Source organism: Mustelus asterias, chromosome 1 (assembly GCF_964213995.1).
Source record: "Mustelus asterias chromosome 1, sMusAst1.hap1.1, whole genome shotgun sequence".
Classification (NCBI taxonomy): Eukaryota; Metazoa; Chordata; class Chondrichthyes; order Carcharhiniformes; family Triakidae; genus Mustelus; species Mustelus asterias.
In genome coordinates, this window is record NC_135801.1 from 75,249,828 (window position 1) to 75,274,290 (window position 24,463).

The window sequence follows — 24,463 nt, forward strand, 5'->3', positions numbered from 1 at the left end:
TCCATTGATACTATTTACACTTCCCACTGCCTCGGAAAAGCAGCCAGCACAATCAAGGACCCCACGCACCCAGACATATTCTCTTCCACGTCCTCCTGTTGGGAGAAAGATACAGAAGTCTGAGGACATCTACCAACCGACTCAAAAACAGCTTTTTCCCTGCTGCCATCTGACTTTTGAATGGACCTACCTCATATTAAGTTGGTCTTTCTCTACACCCTAGCTATGACTGTAACACTACATTCTGCACTCTCTCCTTTTCTTCCCCATGTATGGTATGCTTTGTCTATATAGCACACCAGAAACAATACTTTTCACTGTATACTAATGCATGTGACAATAATAAATCTGATCAAATCAAAATCTGATCCATAGGCTGTGAGTTCACTTAGCTTTGTCTATTGCATGCTACTTCCATTGTTTAGGATCCTGCATTGCAGCTTCATTAGGTTAGTACCTCATTTTTAGGTCCACCTGGCACTTGGGATTAACATAGGGTGGTGTTATGCAACTGGCCCTATTTACTAGCATGCTGTCAGAGTGCCACAAAATCTTGTTCCTTTGCATTGTCACTTTGACAATCATCTCCTGGCCAACATCAATGGTCAGAAATCCTCAGCTCTTGGAAATGCCCAGGATTTGTGCTTGCAAACTGTAGGCTCCATGTTATACATCAGGATCAAACTTTCCAGCTTCCACAAGCTCCCTAAAGGCCTAGTGCTCCAGCTCCATTAAGCATCCATAGGCTTTCATAGCCTCCAGTAATACTTTTTCTCCCTGTGGATCTCTGAACTGCAGCCATTGGAGGCCTTTGTATGTACTCACATAACTACATTAGCCCGGAGAAAAAACTGGGATGCAGTGTAGTAACATCAAGGTTAGTGCTGTTCATGTAAATGACCCATGCATAATGCTCATTTCTACTAGCCCCAGGAAAATCAGCCTTAATATCATTTAGAGTACATTTACTAGTTTTTGGAATTACGCTAAATTTACACATTCCCTAATCCTTGCAAGGTCTCGAGACAAAATTGTTGAAGGACTTTCTCTGGCCTAATTGAATGTTGGACTTTATCACAAAGGGGCTGAAGTCAAAAGTGAGAAAGAGACCCTTCAGTTGCACAGAGCCTTGGTCAGATTTGACCTGGTGTACTGCCTTTATCATTGGGCATGGAAGTTGACACAGGCCTTGGAAAGAGTGTGTGGATTCACCAGAATGAAACTAAAGCTTAAAGGGTTAAATTATGTGGTCAGGTTGCATAAACTTGGCCTGATTTTCCCTGAGTTTAGGAGGTTGAGGGGTGATCTAATAAAGTGCTTTAATAGGGTAGGCACAGAGGACAAAGTGTAGAACAAGACGGCATCTTAAAATTCGAGTTAGGCCAGTTAGGAGTGAAATCTAGAGGCATTTTTCAGACAAAGAGGTATTGGAAATCAGGGATTCTTTTCCCTAAAAGGTTGCAGGTATCAAGTCAAATGAAATATTCAAAACTGAGATCACTTGATTTTTTTGTGACACAAGGCTATTAATGGACTTGGAATAATGGCAAGTTCAGATACGGATCAAGCACCATCTAATTAGTGAAACTTGCTCATGGGACTGAATAGCGTATTCCTATGTTCCTCAGTTGCTGATTATTTAATAATCACCTTCAGTCACATGTTTACTTTAATAACAAAATCATTTTCTCCTTGGTAACCTTTGCAATATCCTTACATTTCTAGTTTCTTGACATATTACCAACTTCCTGTAGTTTAGATTATGTTCAGTTATTGAGTTAGTTCCTTTCATGCTTCCCTTCCTGGCTTGTGATTCTGCACTATTGAGTGTTCCCAAAGATAAAAGACTCATGCATCATTTCTTCCACCAAAGGTTTCGGATTCCACTCAATTTGTTTTGGGATTTTCAACATTTTCCATCCAGGTAGAATTACCAAAGAGCCCATTGGGAATAGCAGTGCAATTTCCAGTTGGTTACTATACGTTTATCAATGACTGTTTGCGTCATTGCAAAATCTGTGGGTTTTTTTTATTTTCCACTGTTGTGACCTCATTTAATTGTACTGGGACATTTGACAGAAATTACTGGATAGATTTTTATTTTTTCTGATGCTTAGAATATGCCAGAAGTATTTTCCTGTCAACCACCTGGAAAAGTCTTCTCGGCTATATTTAACATTTATATGTGTTTGAAAGTGGAATTACTGCATCTGTAATATTGAATGACTTATGGTTAAATTGGAGTTGTATGATTCTCCAATCATCTTGCAGCATTGGAGGCTGCAGATTCAATTACGGCTTAAGTTTTTTCCAGGAAAATTGGCCTGTTGTTATTTAGTGAGGTTACGTGCTTTGTGCATCAGCGCATTTCTGATTCTGTTATTTGGCATATATTTTCTACTGTTGCCTGAAAGGACCCAGCGCATAAAACTTCAAGATTCTGATATTGTTGCCAGCCACTTAGTAGGAAGTGTCCTACTGCGCTGTCTGGCCTGAGGAGATGGCACATTTTCTTTGCACCTACCTGTCGATTGAAGTAATGTTGGCAAGACAGCATTTATTGCCTTTTCCTAATTGGCCTGAGAGGATAGTGGGCAGTACTATCCTTGTAGTGATAGTACGCCCAAAAGGCTATTAGATCGGAATTTCCAGAATCTTAGGGCGGGATTTTACGACTTTGCTCGAGTGAGATCGTAAAATCGTGCCTGAGGCCAATGGAGATTTCCGTTCTGCGAGCCTCGCCCTCCCCGATTCTGGCACAGGTGAGGCGATAAAATTACGGCCTTTATCTAGTTTTGATGAAGGAACAGTGAATATATCCCATCAGGATGGTATGTGACTTGTATGGAAGATCATAGTGATGTTTCCGACCCTGGGTAACTGTGGAGTTTGCACATTCTCCCCATGTCTACGTGGGTTTCGTCCGGGTGCTCTGGTTTCCTTCCACAATAAGAAGTCTCACAACACCAGGTTAAAGTCCAACAGGTTTATTTGGTAGCAAATACCATAAGCTTTCGGAGCGCTGCTCCTTCATCAGATGGAGTGGAAATGCTACCAAATAAACCTGTTGGACTTTAACCTGGTGTTGTGAGACTTCTTACTGTGTTCACCCCAGTCCAACGCCGGCATCTCCACATCATTCCTTCCACAAGCCAAAGATGTGCGGGTTAGGTGGATTGGCCATGCTAAATTGACCCTTAGTGTCAGGGGGCTAGCAGGGTAAATGCATGGGGCTATGGGGAAAGAGCCTCGGTGGGATTGTTGTCGGTGCAGACTCGATGGGCTAAAAGGCCTCCTTCTGCACTGTAGGGATTCTATGATTCTATGGCATTTCTACCCTTGCCTTTCTCAGTAGTCAAGGCCATGGAGCTGGTGGATGCTGTTGAACTAACCTTCTTGAGTTTAAGTTTTGCAGTGCATTCTGGAGATACTACATCGTTAAGTCACAATCTGTCAGTTGTTGGGGGGTTGGATATTAAAAACAATGGCACATGTGCGGGTTACGTGAACAGCATTGTTCTAGATTATGTATTTTTTCTAACTGCATCTTCAATGCACCAATCCAGGTGGGGTGGTGAGTATTCTATTGAATTCCTGACTTGCTCTTTGTAGACGGTAGAAAGGTTCTGAGAGTTCAAGAGGTGAGCTATTCATGACAGCATAGGGTGGCACAATGGTTAGCACTGCTGCCTCACAGTACCAGAGATCCAGGTTCCATTCCCGGCTTGGGTCACTGTCTGTGTGGAATCTGCATGTTCTCCCTGTATCTGTGTGGGTTTCCTCCGAATGCCCCGGTTTCCTCCCACAGTCCAAAGATGTGTGGGTTAGGTGGATTGGCCATGCTAAATTGACTGTAGTGTGAGGGGATTAGCAGGGTAAATATGTGGGGTTACAGGGATAGGGCCTGGGTGGGCGGTGCAGGCTCGATGGGCCGAATGGCGGCCTTCTGCACTGTAGGGATTCTATGAATAACAGGATACCTAGCGTTTTGTGTTTAATGACAGCAAGTCTTCTCAATGCCTGTCTCAGTGAGCGGTCTTTATTGAATTGATCTAAGATGGCTGCCTCTATTGCATTTTCTGTAATTGTTCAATTTGAAACATTTTGCCCTCAGGTTGTATGCTCGACATGGAATGTATATTGTAAATATCAAACTGTATTACAATTGTATGGAGGCACCTAGGTGGAGAACATACTGTAATGTAATATGTTGAATTTTATTACACTTCCTGTAGTTTTCAAGTCAGAATGTTTTGTAATGTACTTTTACAAATTATGAATAAAGTCGATTTTGGAACGAAACGCCAATTGGGAGTGGTGGTGGAACTCTGTAGTACGGTCATTACCTCAAGCACCTGAATCCAGTGCAAGAAGGGATTCAATAATTCATTAAGAAACTCCCCAAAAAAACACCATTCCCAAGTAAACACCATCATGCATCTTCAGTTTTTTAATTATTAGTGTCACAAGTAGGCTGACATTAACACTGCAATGAAGTTACTGGGAAAATCCCCTAATCACCACACTCGGTGCCTGTTCAGGTACACTGAGGGAGAATTTAGCATGACCAATGCACCTAACCAGCACGTCTTTCAATCATCAGTGCAGAGATTCTTTGCCTGGGTGAGATTGATAGAGAGTCTGAAGGGGCCGCACTTGACCAAACACACAGTATATGCGAATAGAAGGATGTAATGAAAGCATTGTTATATTAGGGGATCAACCACAGACCACTCTTACAGTTTAAAGTGTAAACAAGATTCAGGTCATCAACATTTGTTTAGAGTACAATAGTCAGATCCTGAGTACTTTCTTTTGAAATAAATAATTCAAAATATTTCGAAGTGCACCAATTAATGGCCTTACAATCAAAAGATACAGCTTGATTTTTGGAACTTCCAGTAAGCCCTGCAAACAAGTGTATTGAGCAGAATCTCTCGATGGTCATTAATTCATCATGGGCATATGGTCAGTTCTGTGCACAGGACCTGCTTCGAGCACACATTGTTCTGAACGTCACCAACCTTAGCCTTCTTTGCCTGACTAGCCATCCATATCCTATCTTGTATCAGTTCATTTTTGTACATCACCCTATCTTCGCTGGCCTTTGTATGCTCCTGGCAACAATTCTTAAAAAATCTAATCTACAAACCCCTTCATGACTTTGCTCCTCCAACCTCTGTAACTTCCTACATCCCTCTAATTCATTCAATAGCATTCATTCCCTTAGAGTCTTTTTTCTCACTAGAATGTATATTTTCTGAGTATTCTGAAGTGACTCAGTAAATATCTACCACAATATCTCTACTGACCTTTCCCTTAACCTAATTACCCAGTTCACTTTAGCCAACTCTGCATTCATGCCTTCATAATTGTCCTTATTTAAGTTTAAAACATTAGTCTTAGATCCGCTCCTCTCTCCATCAAACTAAATGTAAAATTCAATCATATTATGATCATTGCTACCTAGGGGCATCTTCACTATGAGATCATTAATTAATCCTGTCTTATTGCATATTACCAGACCTAGTATAGCCTGCTCTCTGATTGCTCTAAGAAACTGTTCAGAAAACATTCTATGAACTCATCATCCAGGCTAACTTTGCCTAGCTGATTAGTCCAATCTATTAAAATTATCCATGATTATTGCTGTATTTCTTTCACAAGCCTCAATTATTTCTTCCTGTATATCCCATCCTGCAGTGTGGGTATGATTAGGGAGCTTATAAACTATTCCCACAAATGACTTCTTAACCATCAATTCTCCTCACTACTCAAAGTGATTCTCTATCTTGGCCCTCCAGGCCATCTCTCTATATATGTCATCCTTAATTAACAGAGTTGCTCCTCCACTTTTAGTAGCTTCCTGTCCTTGCTAAATGTCACTTACCCTTGAATATTCCAGTCCCATGGTGGGAGGGGAGAGGGGAGGGGAGGGGGGGGGAAGATTTCTTCGCCCCTGTTTTTGGTGGGTGGGAATGACAGTGAGAGCGGAGAATCGAAGGAGCATCCCAAAATCGCTTTCATGCCGATTGGATCTCTCCACTCAATTGTCCCCATCCACCATCAGTGATGTAATAGGGTTCACACTGGAAACCCTCCCCCGCCACCCCCCAACTCAGGCAATGTAATGTTTAAGGGATTCCTGAGAGGTTATTAGAAATGGGGAACTGGAGAGCAGAACCCGTGTACAGCCATTGGGGGGAAAGGGTTATGCTCAGGCAGTATCCTGGAAGTTTCCAGGCATTGCCGAGGGTGGGGAGGGAGGAAGTTGGGATGGCAGGGCTTGGTTGCTTCCATTGGGGAGGTTCGGGATGGGGGTACAAGTTCCAGGAGTGCCCTTGGAGGGAGGGTGGATCCCAGAGATCGGGGTGGGTTCCTTGGGGAAGTGGGGATGTTGTGGTTCCCTAGGAGGCGTTCCTGTGTCCATGGTGGGGGTGGCTCCTTGTATTATTTTAAGACCGGGGTACATCGATCTGTCGGGAGCCGAGGCTACTGGCGGCACATGCGGCAGTATGTCGTTGTGGGATCCACCTACAGGGTTTTCTTTGCCTTAAGTATCAGAAGGTATGGAGTGAGATTCCCTGGCCTCCCAGTCATGTGTTTCTTAGTGGTGGAAGGCGGCATGCCATTCACTGATGGTGGGATTCTCTAGTTCTGCCACAGTCACTGGGATTTCCCATTGAGGGCAGCCCATGCTGCGGTGCCGGCGGGACCAGAGGGGTCCCGCTGGCGTGAATGGTTATGGTGGGAAAAGCTGGCTGTAAAGCTGGCAGGTTACAGTCTGCTTTATCCCACCTGAGTTGACACTTAGTGAAAAAGTGAGAGAATTCCGCTGTCAGTCTTTGTCATCATGCAGACATGTCTCTATAATGGCCCTCAGATCATACATACATATTTCTGTTTATGCTGCTCATGCATCTGTTTTTTTTTAGTACATGCTACATAAAAAGATAGCTGTTTTCAGATACGGATGAATACAGATACACTGGGTGGCACGGTGGCACAATGGTTAGCATTGCTACTTCACAGCGCCAGGGGCCCGGGTTCAATTCTGGCCTCGGTCACTGTGTGGAGTTTATGCATTCTGCCCGTGTCTGCGTGGGTTTCCTCCGGGTACTCTGGTTTCCTCCTACTGTCCAAAGATGTGCGGGTTAGGTGGATTGACCATGCTAAATTGACCCTAGTGTCAGGGGGACCAGCAAGGTAAATGTGTAAGGTTACGGGAATAGGGCCTGTGTGGGATTGTGGTTGGTACAGACTCGATAGGCTGAATAGCCTCCTTCTGTACTGTAGGGATTCTATGATTCACTCTGAAATCTGTCAAGAAATTTTTTTGAAGAAAGGTTAATGCAATTATTTTTTCCTAACTCTGCAGGTTAAGGTAGAATGTGTGTTTGGCAATATGCGAGTGAGTTTGAGCAGAACTCAAGGGCCAGAATTCTCCAGCCATTCACACCCTGCTGCCACTGCAAACGAGAATGATGAAATTGGCATTCAGCCAAATCTCCATTCACTGCAGTGGGGCAGGAGAATCCTAGCTGTGGGCGAGGTCAAAGGATCCGGCCCCTGGGAGGAAAAAAAACTTCTCAAACTGGGCACAAATGTGGATGCAATTTGCTCCTGGATGACCGATTGAGTGCAAAGGGAAATTCTACCCTACTATGCAAAAGTAAATTGATACTGTTCATCTGCTTAGAACAGAGGTTATTCTATTCTCACAGTACAACAGCACAGTCATAGAGGTTTACAGCATGAAAACAGACCCTTCAGCCCAACCTGTCCATGCCGCCCCTTTTTTTTTTAACCACTAAGCTAGTCCCAATTGTCCACGTTTGGCCCATATCCCTCCATAGCCATCTTACCCATGTAACTGCCTGAGCACTTTTTAAAAGACAAAATTGTACCCGCCCCTACTACTACCTCTGATATCTTGTTCCAAACACTCACCACCCTCTGTATGGAAAAATTGCCCCTCTGGACACTTTTGTATCTCTCCCCTCTCACCTTAAACCTATGGCATCCAGTTTTAGACTCCCCTTGCTTTTAACTTGTCAACACTCAAAGTCAATACATGGCAAGCACAAGGCTGGTGATCTTTATAAGATCAGAATGACTCTGACAATGGGAAGATTGAGAATGACCTGTACAAAAAAGATGACATTATTCAATCAAGATCAATTTGCGACCTAATCTAAATTATGGGTTAGTTGCTTGGGAGGAATTGTATGGCATTGGTTTACTTTCATAACATTTTGATTTACTAGCAATGCGGTTGCAACATTAGTGAAATAAGTGTTTTCAAATGTCCAGCATCAAATCAATTATATCTTCAGTTCCAATCCATTGTGTAAGGAAGATCTCTGGAAAATTATGCAATCCTATAGCTATTTGCTGATTTATGAAGCTATCTGGAAAATGAGTCTCCTAATGACTAATAGCTGAGTGTGAATTATAATAAACTGTATTATTTACTGTACAGAGTGTGTAGCAGGCAGTGATTGCAGAACTAAATGCTTTGGAAACAAAGTGCTAAATCATGGGACTGGATTTTGGGGGAGACCCTGAAATTGAATGAGGAGGAGGGGGTCTCTGAAAACACTAGCACTGAGTGGTGTGTCAATTTCAAAATGCCTATTTCAATATGGCAATGATAAAGTGTGGACGTGGGGGAGGTGCAAGTCAGGAATCCCACTCTCATTCCCATTAAGGCCAACTATATCTGTTAAAAAGCTTGCTTGGAGCTCATGGAATGTGGTGGTTCGATACGTAATAGGGCCCACGTAATTTAGAAGCTACCAGTTTCAGAACAGCCATGCAAGTCAACACTGCCCCAGGGCACCACACTGGCCCAATAAGAGGGTCAGGGGGCAAAAGGAAATTGGGCTCTTTGTACGTGGTTTGCACTGATCAGGTGGCAGGGAGAATGGGCGCTCAGTGCCGGGGCTTTGAACATGGCAACCCCCGCCATTGTGAAAGCTGAACAGCAAGGCCATCAGGGATAAATGCCCAGAAGGATAGACCCAGCTGGCAACAAAGTCTCGACTGTCTGATTCTGAGTGTCCTGGCAGAGAGGGCAGAACCCTGGGCATCAGGAAGGCATGGGAGAGGAACGAAAACCGGTAAGCCAACAAAGGCCAAGTCCTTAACATAGGATCAATCACCGCTGAACCAGTATTGCAGGAGACTGTGATTGTCCAGACCGATGCGATCTTGTTGATGAAGGCCTCACACCTCATACAGTGGTTGCCAGGCCCTGCCAATGCCTGTCAAAGCCACTGTGGCCATGAACATCTTAGTTTCTGCCTCTTTCCAAAGGTAAGCTGTGGATTTTAGTATCACCTCAAAAATGGCTACACGTCACTGCTCTTTGAAATGACCTAGCAAGCCACTCGGTGCAAGGGCAATTAAGGATGGGAAACATTATGCCTTACCCAGCAACACCCACATCCAGTTAAAGAATATAAAAAAAGGACAGAAACATTGCGGGGGATACATAAAGCATACTCATTCTCCGGGGTTTTAGCTGTTGAAGTGGATGTCTGGAGTTGAGTTAAGTCTGGGAGTTGAGGAAATTGAGGGAGAGAGGTGTGGCTGTGTCTTGTTTCCCTTACTAGGTCAGTGGGGGAAGGAGCAGACCAGGGCCGGAGAGCTGCCAGATAAGTTGTAGTCCTCCAACATTGAGTCAACACACACCCATGTAATATCATAGGTACATGTTTGGTAGGTGAGTATCTCCCTCTTCTACCTTTTCAGACTTGCTTTAAGATTGAAGGCAAAGTAGAAAAAGTAAGTTATTGTGAAAACTAAAGATCAGTGGTAAAATTACCCCTCCCACCCCAATTTCCGGACTGACCACCCCCACCCCCCCATCACCAAACCGACCTCCTTCCTTGGACAGCCCCGATCATCCCCCTCCCAATCCATCGATCTGGGATGCAGGGTGGCAGTGGGTCCCCCCACCACCACTGACTGGCTGCCCCCGCTGCCCCATGCCCTTGCCACTGCCTGGTGGGCAGTGCCAGGGTGCCAGGCTGGCAGTGCCAGACAGGCACTGCCAAGGGGCAGCCCCCCTTGCCCCCGACCTCCACAGGGGGCCTCAATGACCTCCAGTTCTACCAGCAAGGCCATCACGACTGGTCCCTGCTGCTGAGGACCTCTCCTGGCGAGGCCACAGAGGCAAATGAACCCAGGTGATAACACCCCTGAGCTCATTAATTCAATTCAAAAGCCATTTAAATATAATTTGAATAAATTATTCAGCCTCACGCTGGAAATGGCTCACAACCATCTGAGTGAAAACATTTCTCTTCATCTCTGTTTTAAATGGCCAACCCCTTATTTTTAAAGTGACCCCGAGCTCTAAATTCTCTCAAGTGGAAACATTTTCTCAACATCCACCCTGTCAATACCCCTCAGGATCTTATGTTTCAATCAAGTAACCTCTTACTCTTCCACGCTCCAGCAGATAAGAACATAAGAATTAAGAACATAAGAAATAGGAGCAGGAATAGGCCATCTAGCCCCTCGAGCCTGCCCCGCCATTCAATAAGATCATGGCTGATCTGAAGTGGATCAGTTCCACTTACCCGCCTGATCCCCATAACCCCTAATTCCCTTACCGATCAGGAATCCATCTATCCGTGATTTAAACATATTCAACGAGGTAGCGTCCACCACTTCAGTAGGCAGAGAATTCCAGAGATTCACCACCCTCTGAGAGAAGAAGTTCCTCCTCAACTCTGTCCTAAACTGACCCCCCTTTATTTTGAGGCTGTGCCCTCCAGTTCTAGCTTCCTTTCTAAGTGGAAAGAATCTCTCCACCTCTACCCTATCCAGCCCCTTCATTATCTTATAGGTCTCTATAAGATCCCCCCTCAGCCTTCTAAATTCCAATGAGTACAAACCCAATCTGCTCAGTCTCTCCTCATAATCAACACCCCTCATCTCTGGGATCAACCTGGTGAACCTTCTCTACACTCCCTCCAAGGCCAATATATCCTTCCGCAAATAAGGGGACCAATACTGCACACAGTATTCCAGCTGCGGCCTCACCAATGCCCTGTACAGATGCAGCAAGACATCTCTGCTTTTATATTCTATCCCCCTTGCGATATAGGCCAACATCCCATTTGCCTTCTTGATCACCTGTTGCATCTGCAGACTGGGTTTTTGTGTCTCATGCACAAGGACCCCCAGGTCCCTTTGCACAGTAGATACAAACCTAGTCTATCTGACCTTTCATCATAAGACAAGCAACCCGTTCCAGATATCAGTCTGATGAACCTTCTCTGAACTGTTTCCAATGCGTTTACATCCTTCTTTAAATAAGGTGACCAAAACTGCACGCAGTACCCCAGTTGTGGTCTCACTTGTGCCCTGTGCAACTGAAGAATAATCTCCCAACTTTTGTGTTCAAGCATAACCCCCCTACTTTTATATCCAGTTTTGCTAGGGCTCCTTGATTCCCCACTCAATCGAATGCTGCCTTGATGTCAAAGGAAGTCACTCTCACCTCACCTCTTGAGTTTAGCTCTTTTGTCCATATTTAGGCCAAGGCTGGAATGATGTTAGGAGTTGAGTGGACCTGCCGAAACCCAAACCCAGTGAGCAGGTTATTGCTGTGTAAATGCCACTTGATGGCACCAAATATATAATTATGGAGAGAATATATGAGACCGTGAAAACTATTTTGAGATTTCTGATTATCTCAGTGATGCATTGATTTTGCATTCCTTTAATCAAATCTGCTTATCTACTGCATACAATCCAAATTGATTAATTAGTGGACATTGGCTGCCTACTTGCGATCATTTTTCCACTGAACAGTCAACAAGAAAATTGTCAAAATGAACATGAACCAACTTTTACTAACAAAATGGTAAGTAATACATAGGGCCTGATTTTATCAAAACTTCGCGTCCAAAAATGGGCGCGAAATTGCGGTAAAGTCGGGCGTCGGGCTTTTAACGCGACCCGAATCCAAGCAGATTGCGCCTTTCCCGACACCCGATTTGGGCGCGGGTCCGGCGGGCGCCCGAATCGGGCGGCCCGATTATTTAAATGCATTTGCATGCATCTAAATCGACTTAATGAACCGCGTGCCCAACTCTACCGCCAAATCCCACTTTACCGTCTTCTGGCTCGATCCGCGTCCGCGCTGTTACCGACCTGCCGAATGAAAGTCTGAAGTCGCCGCTGCAGCCTCCGAAGAGTGGGGTCAGAGACTGCAACGGCTCTCTGACCCAGGTCATCCTCTGGTTGGGGCGGGAGGGGGTGTGGGAGGAGGAGAGGGGGTGCGATGTATCATCCTCTGGTCGGGGGGGTTCCGCTGCCTGTCTGCGGCCGATCCCTCCTGGCACCATCACTGGTACACTACCAGCCCCAGCCATCTCTCCCGCTCTCTCGCACCTGCAGGGAAGAGTAATCTGTGGCTGGTAGTGTACCAGTGATGGTGCCAGGAGGGATCGGCCACAGACACGCAGCGGAACCACCCCCGACCAGAGGATGAAACATCACACCCCCTCTCCTCCCCCCTGCCCCCCCCCCCCCCCCCAGGGGATGATATGTCACACCCCCTCCCCTCACCCCCCCGCCCCCCCCCAGGGGATGATCGGTCTCAACCCCTCCCCTCCCCCCCACCCCCGACCAGAGGATGAATGTCAGAGAGCCACTCTCTCTGCTTTTTGTTTTGCGCCCGAGCGCTCTGTCAGATGTTTTTCGAACTGCGCATGCGCAGTTCAGAGCTCTGATCGGTCCGCCAGCGCGAAGCCCCGCCCACAGCGCGGACCAGGCCGGAGCCGGCAAAACGCGTATGGGCGCGCTGCAAAGAGGATTCCAGGCGTGGATATTTGATGCCCAGATCCGGCACTTCGACTCAAAATGGTAAAACTCCCCCCATAGTGTCATTCGGTTAGGAGGTAGTCAACCATTTTAAAATATTTGATTATATTGATCTATAGAAGGACATATTTTGATGTTAAAATGAATCAATGGGCAATCCTGAGTTGTACAAAAATTAAGTATCTTTAATTTGTCTTAAATTATGATGAGACAGATACTTTTTACTTATTTGAATAAAACCACAGAGCCAAATCGGATTTATAATCCCCCAAAAATTCTGTACTTTGAATGAAAATATTCACTGATGGAAGGAATCTCTGGGTTATGGTAAATAATTGCCTCCAAATTAATGTGTTGTCAGAAAGAATATTTTGAAATGTGAAGCTCAAAAAAAGTGTTATTCGTTATAGGTGACAAATGGAGAGTTGGAGCCAATTAATTATTCTATAAAGGATTATAATTCAAGCGCACATCACCATTCTGTCTCAAAGGAGTAAAAATAATTGCACTTCATTTTCCTCCTGGCTTGATATTGCCTTTATTTGGATTACTTTTTAAAAATTAAAATGTACCAAGTATTTCTTCTAATCTAGCTTCAACAATGACTGTATTGTGATAAATACTTTCAAACTAAAGGGCATGAACTGTTCATAAATGTGTCTTTTTTTCATAATACAAAGCCATATAAAGGGTCCTCTTGCAAATTCCAAGGTGTGATCAGGTTTATTAGATAAACATTTCTTCTTTCGAAATCAAAAAGCTTTTTCAAAACTCAATCTCACTCTGTTTAACATTATTCTCAGAAAACTATGCAGACGGAGTATGGAATGTGAACTGAAACAAATGCATTTTTAAGTGGAGTACGCAAGGAGTCTACATTAGATCGGTGTCAGTTCCTTTTCCATAACTTTTATGTTGACTCCTTTGCAAAATAATATTTCACATGAAGTACAGCGAAAGAGCAGAATTGATGCCTGATCCACAGGTGAGCGTACAAGGCACCTTTCCAATTTATTCCATTGCATTGTCCTGATCCTAAATATTACATTGATCACATGATAAAATATTTTGGTTATTTTGGTATATTTGTCAAAATGTGACTATATCAACAAATGTGATTGGGTACATTTTGCTAGGAAGAATAAAGAGAGGCAATATAAACTAAACTTTACCATTTTAAAGGGGGTCCAGAAACACACAGACCAGGAGGGGGCTGGGAATGGAAGGACAAATTGAGAAAGCTGTACAAAGGCATATGGGTTCCTGGCTTTATAATCATATATGGACAGTGTAAAGTAGAAAAATCAGGGACCTGTGTTAAACTTTTATAAAATACTAGTTTGGCCTCAGCTGGAGTATTGCGCTTACTTCTGGGCAGCCCACTTTAGGAAGGTTGTCAAAGTTTTTGAAAAGGTGCTGAAAAGATTTGCAAGATTGCTTCTGGGGATGAGGGAATTCAGTTGTGAGGATAGATTGGAGAAGTTGGGGTTGTTCCCCTTGATGAGAAGAAGGCTGACCAGAGATTTAATATAGGTGTTCAAAATCATGAGAGTTCTAGACAGAATAGATTTAAAGAAACTGTTCAAACGAGTCATAAACCAGAGGACACAGATTTGAGATGATTGTTAAAAAGAACCAAATGAAATATGAGAAAACATATTTTATGCAACAAGTGGTTAGGATCTGGAATGTAGGATCTGAAATGAACTAAGATGGTGGTGCAGGCAGATTCAATTGTTGCTTTCAAAAAGGATTGAATAAGCATCTGAATCTGGGCGGCATGATGACACAGTGGTTGGTACTGTTGCCTCACAGTGCCAGGGATCCAGGTTCAATTCCCAGCTTGGGCCACTGTCTGTGCCGAATCTGCACATTCTCCCCATGTCAGCGTGGGTTTCCTCCGGGTGCTCTGGTTTCCTCCCACAGTCTGAAAGACGTGCTGGTTAGATGCATTGGCCATGCTAAATTCTCCCTCAGTGTACCCAAAAATGGGGCCAAAGTGGCGACTAGGGAATTTTCACGGTAACTTCATTGCAGTGTTAATGTAAGCCCACTTGTGACACTAATAAATTTCTTTAAGAAGATATGAATATACAGGGTTACAGGGAAATGTGGAGAACTAACAATTGTTTTTTTCCGACTGCTGGCACAGACGCAACAGGCAAAGATACATTCCAGTGAGAAAGGAGACTCCAGGGCCAGAATTTTACCGTCCCGCCGGCCATGGGAATCGGAGCGGGTGAGGAGCGGACCATGGAAAGGTCAGTTGACCTTGGGCAGGATTTTCCGGTTTCGGGGTGAATGAGGCTGGAAAATCCCATCCTGGGCGTAGAATGAGGAGACACCATGCGTGGAAAGAAAGTTAAAGAAAGCATCAAATTGAAAGAAAAAGCATACAATTCTGCAAAGATTAGTGATAGGTCAGGAGATTGGACAGAATTTACAAACCAGCAAAGAATCACTAAAAATAATGAGGGAGAAATTAGAATATGAGAGAAAGTTATTTACATACATACATACACGCATATAGTTAAATGTTTTGGCAAATATTTAAAAGGAAAAGACTAACTATAGTGAGCACTGGTCCTCTATAGAGTGAAGTTTTGGGAATTAATAATAATAGGTAATAAAGAAATGGCGGAATTGTTGAACAGATATTTTGCATGTGTAGAAGACACAAATAACATCCCATAAATGCTTGTAAACAAAAGGTAAAAGGGAGGGAAGAACTTAAAACAGTGACAATCATCAGTGAAATGGTACTGAGAAACTGATTAGAAAGCTAGGCTGATAAGTCCCTAGGACCTGATGGGCTTCATCCTATGGTTTTAAAATAATTGGTTGCAGATAAAGTAGATGCATCGGTTGCAAGTTTCCAAAATTTCCTAGATTCTGGAAGACCCCATCAGTTTGGAAAATAGCGAGTGTAATTCCTCTAGTCAAGAAAGGAGGGAGACAGAAAACTACAGGCTAGTTAACCTAATATATGTCAGAGAGAATGCTTGAATCTATTCTTAAGGAAATTATATTAGAACATCTTGATGGAATTAGGCAGAATCAACATGATTTTGAGGAAATGAAATCATAGAATTCCTATAGGGCAGCAAGAGGCCATTCGGCCCATCGAGCTTGCACCGACAACAATCCCACCCAGGTCCTATCCCCGTAACCCCTGTATTTACCTTGCTAGACCCCCTGACACTAAGGGGCAATTTAGCATGGCCAATCAACCTAACCTGCACATCTTTGGACTATGGGAGGAAACCGGAGGGAGCCAGAGGAAACTCTTGCAGACATGGGGAGAACATGCAAACTCCACACAGACAGTGACCAGGTATGTACTGTCCAGAAAAAGCAGGACAAATCCAACCCAATCTATAACGACCTATCTCAATATCTTTGCTATTCTGTAATACATTTGAAAGTCCATGGATGGGATTCTCTGGCCATGCTCGCTCCAAAACCGGAGAATCCCGCCAGAGGTCAATGGACCTTTGGGTGGTCCGTCCCCCACCCACTATAATTCCCGTGGTGGGTGGGACAGGAGAATTCCCCCCATATATACAGCATCAATGACATTACTTTCATCAACCCTTTTCTTTATCTCATTGAAGAACTCAATCAAGTTAGTCAAATATGATACTTGTTGATGTTCATTTATTAGACTAAATTTTTCAAATCTCAATTAACTTTGTACTCAATTATTATCTCTAAAAAATTTTCCAGCACTGACGTTGAGCTGACTGGCCTGAAGTGCCTGGTTTTCTCCCCTTTCTGTTTTTAGGACAAGGGCATAACATCTGTAATCCTCCAGTCCTCTGACACTGACCCATATCCAAGCTGAATTCAAAAAGTCTAACTAGATGCTCTGTAATTTCCACTCATACTTCCCTCAGTAACTTCGGACATATTCCATCCAGACTGGGTGACATTTCTACTTTGCGGGCTGCCAACATTCAAGTACCTCACCTTTATCTAATTTGTATCCAATCCAACTCATCACTGCCTTCTTTCCTGCTACATTGGCAGTGTCTCTAATGAAGGCAGAAGCAAAGTACCCATTTAGTACTCAGCCACACTCTACTTCCACAAGAAGAAATTTCTTGTCCCTAGTTAACTCCACTCTTTACTTGTCCAGCCTTTTACTATTTATGTGACGCTGGAAATTTAAGAGTAAGGCAGAAATGGTGGAAAATACAGAACAGCTCAGGCAGCATCTGTGGAGAGAGCAAACAAGACATTTTGTGTATGCACCTAGCGTCTTCCTTTCTTACAAATCAGTTGCATAGTTTCTGCCTTAACGGAGCAATAGTAGACTAGAAATACGGCAGAATAAACTTGAGTAACACATTTCCACTTGACTTCTTCATACAATTGATATTCGTAGAATCATAGAACCTCTACAGTACAGAAAGAGGCCATTCGGCCCATCAAATGTGCACTGATAACAATTTCTCCCAGGCCCTATCCCCGTAACCCCACATATTTCCCCTGCTGGTCCCCCTAACACTAAGCGGCAATTTAACATGGCCAATCAACCTAACCTGCACATCTTTGGCGTGTGGGAGGAACACAGTAAGAAGTTTAACAACACCAGGTTAAAGTCCAACAGGTTTATTTGGTAGCAAAAGCCACACAAGCTTTCGGAGCTGCAAGCCCCTTCTTCAGGTGAGTGGGAATTCTGTTCTGTTCAATTCTGTTCTGTTCAATTCTGTTCAATTCACAAGCTCCGAAAGCTTGTGTGGCTTTTGCTACCAAATAAACCTGTTGGACTTTAACCTGGTGTTGTTAAACTTCTTACTGTGTTTACCCCAGTCCAACGCCGGCATCTCCACATCGTGTGGGAGGAAACCAGAGTACCTAGAGGAAGCCCATGCAAACATGGGGAGAAAGTGCAAACTCCTCACAGACAGTCATCAGAAGCTGGAATTAAACCCGGCTCCCTGGTGCTGTGAGGCAGCAGCGTTAACCACTATGCCACCATATCTCCTTCCACTGTTGAACCGAATTCCAAACATCTCCACACAACGGAGAATTGAAAACCAACAAAAGTGCAAATACGTTAGGTTGTAATAAAGTTAGGAAATGTTGAAATAATGCAATGGCAACATAGTTTTTAAGAATAATTCACTCCCTGCCCACCTCAGAAAAAGGTACTTGGTTTTGCATCGCCACTTGAATCAATAATGCTGGAACTATGTTCATCAGCTCACTACTTTAATTGGGTGTGGCTTTGACTTTGTTCAGCCACCACTCTCTCCTCCTGGACGTTTCCTAGGAATAAGGCCCATGCCAGGGAAAGCACTGAATGTCACACCAGAAAATGCTCACACTGGAAAGTTCCGTGGGTTCTGATACTTTTTTCAGTGATTCCCGTCAGATCCTTCATTGAATATAACCTACATTTTGGCATGAGTTTTCCATGCTTATGCTGTAAGATTTATTTTATCTTGGTTTCTGAGTTTAAAAGAAATCTTTCTAATTGTAGCTACTACGGGAGGAAGAGCACTGTGCCAAAGCAAATTGTTTATGGGAAAATGATGTGTGACTGGATGTTGCATTCAAATGAAAAATAAACAGAATTGTCGCTGTCTAAATAAGCTCAAGTATGTTGGTTTGCGTGAGATTGGTTGGATTCTCAAGAACCATGCTCAGACCAACCTGGAACATTTAGTTCTGATGAAAAGATTCCCTTTCTCCCTCCACAGATGTCGGCGCACAGGCTCTTTCCAGAATTTTCCGTTTTTATTTCAGTTTTCAAGCATCTGCAGTATTTTGCTTTTGGAACATTTAGTAACATGACTGTGAACTTATTACAGACAACACGCTTGGATATACTTTCAGATCAATCAATGCACACAAAATGGACTGAAAAATGGATTAGGATCGAAAGAGAAGGTGCAGGGGCGAAGCAGGGTTTATAAGGATAAAAGCAAAATACTGCAGCTACTGGAAATCTGAAATAAAAACTGAAAATGTGAGAAAAACCCAGCAGGTCTGGCAGCATCTGTGGAGCGAGAAACAGAGTTGACATTTCAAGTCTGTATAACCCTCCTTCAGAGCAGAAGAGAGATAGAAATGAAACGGGTTTTTAAATGTTGAAAAGAGGAGGTAGAACAGGTGGAGCAGAATAGGTCAGGGATAGGCGGACGCTCAGAAGAGATTTGGCAAGACAAAGGGAGTGTTAATAGTTGTGTTAAAGACTAAGGAAGGTGCTAATAGTGGCATGAAGGTCAGATTGCAGAATGTGTTAATAGCAGAACAAGGGTTAGCGCTCGCTGAAAGCAAAACACAGGAACAAGTTACAAACTGGCCCTGTGGGGGGGAAGCGGGGGTTGGGATTTTTTTTTGTAATGATCCAAATAGTAGTTGAACTCAATGTTAAGCCCAAAGGGTTGTAACTGAATTTATAAGGAATTGTTTGTATAGTATGGTAACAATTTGCTGCGTGGTTTAGTCAAGCATGGCCACATCTACTTTATTAGTAGCTTGAGATCAGGCCTATTGATAGTCATTGCTCTGCTCAATTCCAAGTATCAGAGCTGCCCCATTCTGGTCAGACATTTCTCATACGCTTTCATCTTTTCATTACTCCTACATATAGAATTATGAAAGCCCTAAAAGGTAAGGAGAAACACTGAACGCTACTTCTGCATATTATTTGTTTTCATTTACATGCTTAGTCTTTTTAAACACACTGTGATATTGCCAGATTTCTAATTTCTGAGACTCAATTTTGTTACTTAATTTTGGTTTCTGTTGGCACTCTTCCCAGTTGCTTGAATCCCCTTTTATTGTCAAACTCTAAATTCCCTGGTTTCTTGTTTTATGTTGTTGCCCTGGCTGCTCTTTGCTGTTCTCTTTTAATGAGAGATTTTCCGTTTCTGTACTGCTGGCACATGCCAGGAGCACATATCAAGAAACTGTGCACTCCCAAGCCACAAATACTCGTCCAACTGGATGGAAAGTCAGCGGTGCACATTTTCCTATTATGTGCTTCTAGCATATGCCAGAAACACAAGTGGAAAACCAGTCCTTTTCTTTGCTATTTCTATTTTTCAATCCTTTTCAGCTGCTTCCATCTTCATTCAAGGCACAAATCCGGAGGGTAATCAAAAAACCTTCACTTACCTGGATGAATGTGGCAAAAAACTCAACAGCATCCTGGCTTGCCTGCTTGACTGGCATTCCATTAACCACCTTAAAGGTTCACTCCCTCCAGTATTGCACACTGAGGCAGTAGTGTGTACCATCTACAAGATGTACTTCAGCAACTCACCAAGGCTCCTTCGGCAGCACCTTCTAAATCACAATCTTTAGCACCTAGAAGACACATGGCAACACCACTACCTATAAATTCTTTCCAAGTCACACACTTGGATTTATATAGCCATTCCTTCCTTGCTGTACAAACAATAAAAGAACATAAGAACATAAGAACTAGGAGCAGGAGTAGGCCATCTGCCCCCTCGAGCCTGCTCCGCCATTCAATAAGATCTTTTTGTGGACTCAGCTCCACTTACCCTCCCACTCACCATTACCCTTAATTCCTTTACTGTTCAAAAATTTATCTATGCTTGCCTTAAAAACATTCAATGAGGTAGCCTCAGCTGCTTCACTGGGCAGGGCATTCACTCCACAGATGAAGACTCCTATCCTTCTCCCAGTCTATCACTTTCTTCCCTCTCTCTACTCGATCTTCTTTGCCTTCTCTGAAAGTTAAGCAGTCTATTGGAAATTATATTCGAAGGTCCACACTACCAAAACAAATGTTTCACTGCCAGGTGCAGCAAGCTGATCATTTATTAAAAGTGCCATTTAATGACATCAGCACCTAATCTTCCTTGTAACAGCAAAACTGGCAGACAAATAAACAGAACAGTTAAGAGACAGGCTGGAGGTAACCAGGGAACAGTACGAGAAAAGATCATGAAAAATATAACAAAGATCAGTCATAGAGTCAGAAAGGATAAGGATAACAAATACAGATCTGGAACCAGTAAATTGTGTTTTTCCATTTTCTCTTCCTCTCAACCTTTTACAAACCTAATAGAGAAAATTACTCATCCATAGTAGTACCACCCAATTTGCACTTGATTGATCCTAGATAAAAATGCATTTGTTACTGAATAAACTTGCAGACTCAATGACATCCCCCAGTGCTAATTGCCTTTTTCTGTAAGCCCCGGAGGCCTTATCCTTTGCAGGGCTCTGCATTTGTCACTTGAACTATCACCTCCAAGATCCAGTTGCTCTGCAAGAGACTAGATAAGGTGACTTTGAATGTACATCCCAACATGCAGCACTCCCAAAATATTTTATCTTTTAATGCTTTAGAATTCTTACAGCTGAACATAAGGGAGGACAGATTCTTTCAGGGGCACTAGAGATAATGGTGCGAGAGTGGAAGAGAAGCTAGTGTCACTGCTTCTCTGATTGCAATTAGGTAGATAGGAATGGAACCAGGTGAGCACAACATTGGACATTATGTGTCAAACATTGGACAGTCAATAATACTGGTTTATCATCTTGCTTTGTCTGTTAGCCCGTGCTATTTAAATGCAAATTCATTCAGTGCAATTTATGCTAATTATTGCTAATATATATTCAATTAATGCTAATCAGTTCTACTCAGTCTATTAACGTAGCAATTCATATTTGTATGGCACTTTTAACATAATAAAACTGTCCCAACACACTTCAATGGATAATTATAAAATAAACTTGTCACCAAACCCTAACAAGAGATATTATGGCAGAGGAGGTAGGATTTAAGAAGTTTATTAAACGAGGAAAAAGAGAGAAAGAGACAGAACATTTATGGTGGAAATTCCAGAGCTTAGTGCCCATGCAACACAAGGTAGGTGACTGGTGGAGCGGTTAAAATCAGGGAATCTCAAGAGACCAGAATTGAATAAAGCTAGATAGTTTGCAGGGCTGGTGTGGGTGGGGGGATGGGGGGTGGGGAGGTGGGCTGGGGTGGGGTGGGTGGGGGAGTGGGCAGGGGGTGGGGGAGGGCGTGGGGGGTGGGGGAGGGCGTGGGGGGGTGGAGATTACAAAGACAGAGCGGAGTGAAGCCATGGAGGGATTGAAAATAAAGAAGATCGCGGGCCGCAATTTCCCCATCCGCTGCGCTAAGTTGGCCAAGAATGCACTTTAGGAAGGAAGTAAATGCTTTAGAGAGGGTTCATAACAGATTCATGAGAATAGTTCCGAGCATGAGAGATTTCAGCTATGTGGATCGATCGGAGAAGTTGGGAATTTCTTTTTAGAGAAGAAAAGATTAAGAGGAGATTTGATAGAAGTCGCCAAAATCATGAGTTCAAGACAGAGTATATAGGGAGGAAATATGGGGGATTTTCTCAGTAACTTCATTGCAGTATTAATGTAAGCCTACTTGTGACTAATAAATAAACTTCAAACTTTAAACTGTTCCCATTGACAGAATGATCAAGAATCAGGTAAATGACAAAAGAACCAATAGCAAGATGTGGGAAACCTTTTTACTCTGAGTGATTAGAATCTGCAAGGCACTGCCTGATGGTATGGTGGAGGCAGTTTCAATGGGCCAAATGGCCACTTTCTATTCTGCAACCATTTCAATTCCATAAATAGTCAAGTCTGGAAGTAACACAGACATGGATGAGGGTTTTACCATCAGGTGAGCTGAGGCAGAAATGTATTTGGACCACGTTGTGGAAGTGGAAATAGGTGGAATCTACTCCCAATCATCAGTGGCATGATGGAAGGTGTTATCGACAGTGCTACCAAGCAACACCTACACAGCAATAACGTGCTCACCGATGTTCAGTTTGGGGAGCCCAAGGTTACTTGGCTCCAGACCTCATTAAAGTCTTGAACATGGACAAAAGAGCTGAATTCAAAAGGTGATTATCTTTAACCTCAAAGTAACATTTGACAGAGAATGGCATTAGGGAGTCTGAGAAAAATTGAAGTTGGTGGGGGTTGGGGAGAAAATCCTTCATCGATTGAAGACGTATTTAGCAAAAGGGAAGATGGTTATATTTGTTGGAGGCCAAACATCTCAGTCCTAGGGCATCGCTTCAGGATTTCCTCAGGCCCAACCATTTTCACCCTGTTTCATCAATGACCTTCCCTCCATCATAAGGTCAGAAGTGAGGATGTTCTCTGATGTTTGCACAATGTTCAGCACCATTCATAACTCCTCAGGTAATAAAGCAGTCTGTGCCAATATGCAGAAAGACCTGGACAATGTTCCGGCTTGGACTAATAAGTGGCAAATAGCATTTGCATCACAATTGCCAGACAACAACCATCTCCAATAACAACCTCCCTTGACATTCAACAATTCAACAACAGTGATCACTATCACTGAATCATCCACCATTAACACCTTGGGAGTTACCTTTGAGCAGAAACTTAACTGGACCGGCTGTATAAATACTGCAACGACAAGGGCAAGTCAGAGATTGGGAATTTGGCGGTGAGTAACTCACCTCCTGACTCCCCAGAGTTTGTTCACCATCTACAAAGCACAAGTCTGGAGTGTGATAGAAAATTCTCTACTTGTCTGGATGAATGCAGTTCTATCAACACTCAAGAAGCACAACAGCACCTAGGATAAAACAATCTACTTCACTGGCACCCCATCTACCAACCTAAACATTAATTCGCTCCATTACTGATGCATTGTGGCTGCAGAGTGTACCATTTACAACATTCACTAAAGCAACTCATGAAGGCTTCTTCAACAGCATCTTCCAAATCTCTGACCTTTACCACCTAGCAGAATGAGAGCAACAGGTGCATGGGAACAACACCACTTGCAAGTCTCCAAGTCACACACCATGCTGACATGGAAATAATTTGCTGTTCCTTCACTGTTGCTGTGTTAAGAACTTCCCTCCCCTCCCCATAACAGCAATGTGGGTGTACCTACATCATGGGGAATTCCTAAACATTTTGGTTATTATCAGCACAAGAGAAATTTATATGACTGGCCCTGGCAAAAGTAAACTCCTTTAGTGACCTGCCATACACATTTTATTCATACACTATTATTTATTCATTCGAGGAATATGGACACCGCTGGCTGGCCAACATTTCTTGCCCCTAGTTGCTCTTGGAGGGCCATTGAGAGTCAACCACATTGCTGTGGCTCTGGAGTCACATGTAGACCAGACCAGGTAAGGCCGGCCAGATTTCCTGATACTAAAGGACATTAGTGAACCAGATCGGTTTTTCCGACAATCAACAACGGTTTCACGGCCATCAATAGATTCTTAATTTCAGATATTGTTTATTGAATTCAACTTCCACCAGCTGCCATGGTGGAATTTGAACCCAGGTCCCCAGAAATGAGAGTTTCTGGATTAATAATCTAGCGCTAATACTACTAGGCCGTTGCCTCCCCTGAGCATTTATGTGCTTCTGGCTGGGAAATCTTAGATATTCTCTGGTAGAATCAGATACAAAGCACGGAAGTTGGTATTCAGCTTGAAAACCATTAGTAATGCACAATCACCGAGTCCAGCAAGGAACAGGTATTTCTCTAACGGGGCCACAAGTCTTTAGCTATGACCTGTGGCAGCACTGCTTTTCTGAGAGGACAAAAAAAAACAGAACCTCTGCCTGTAAA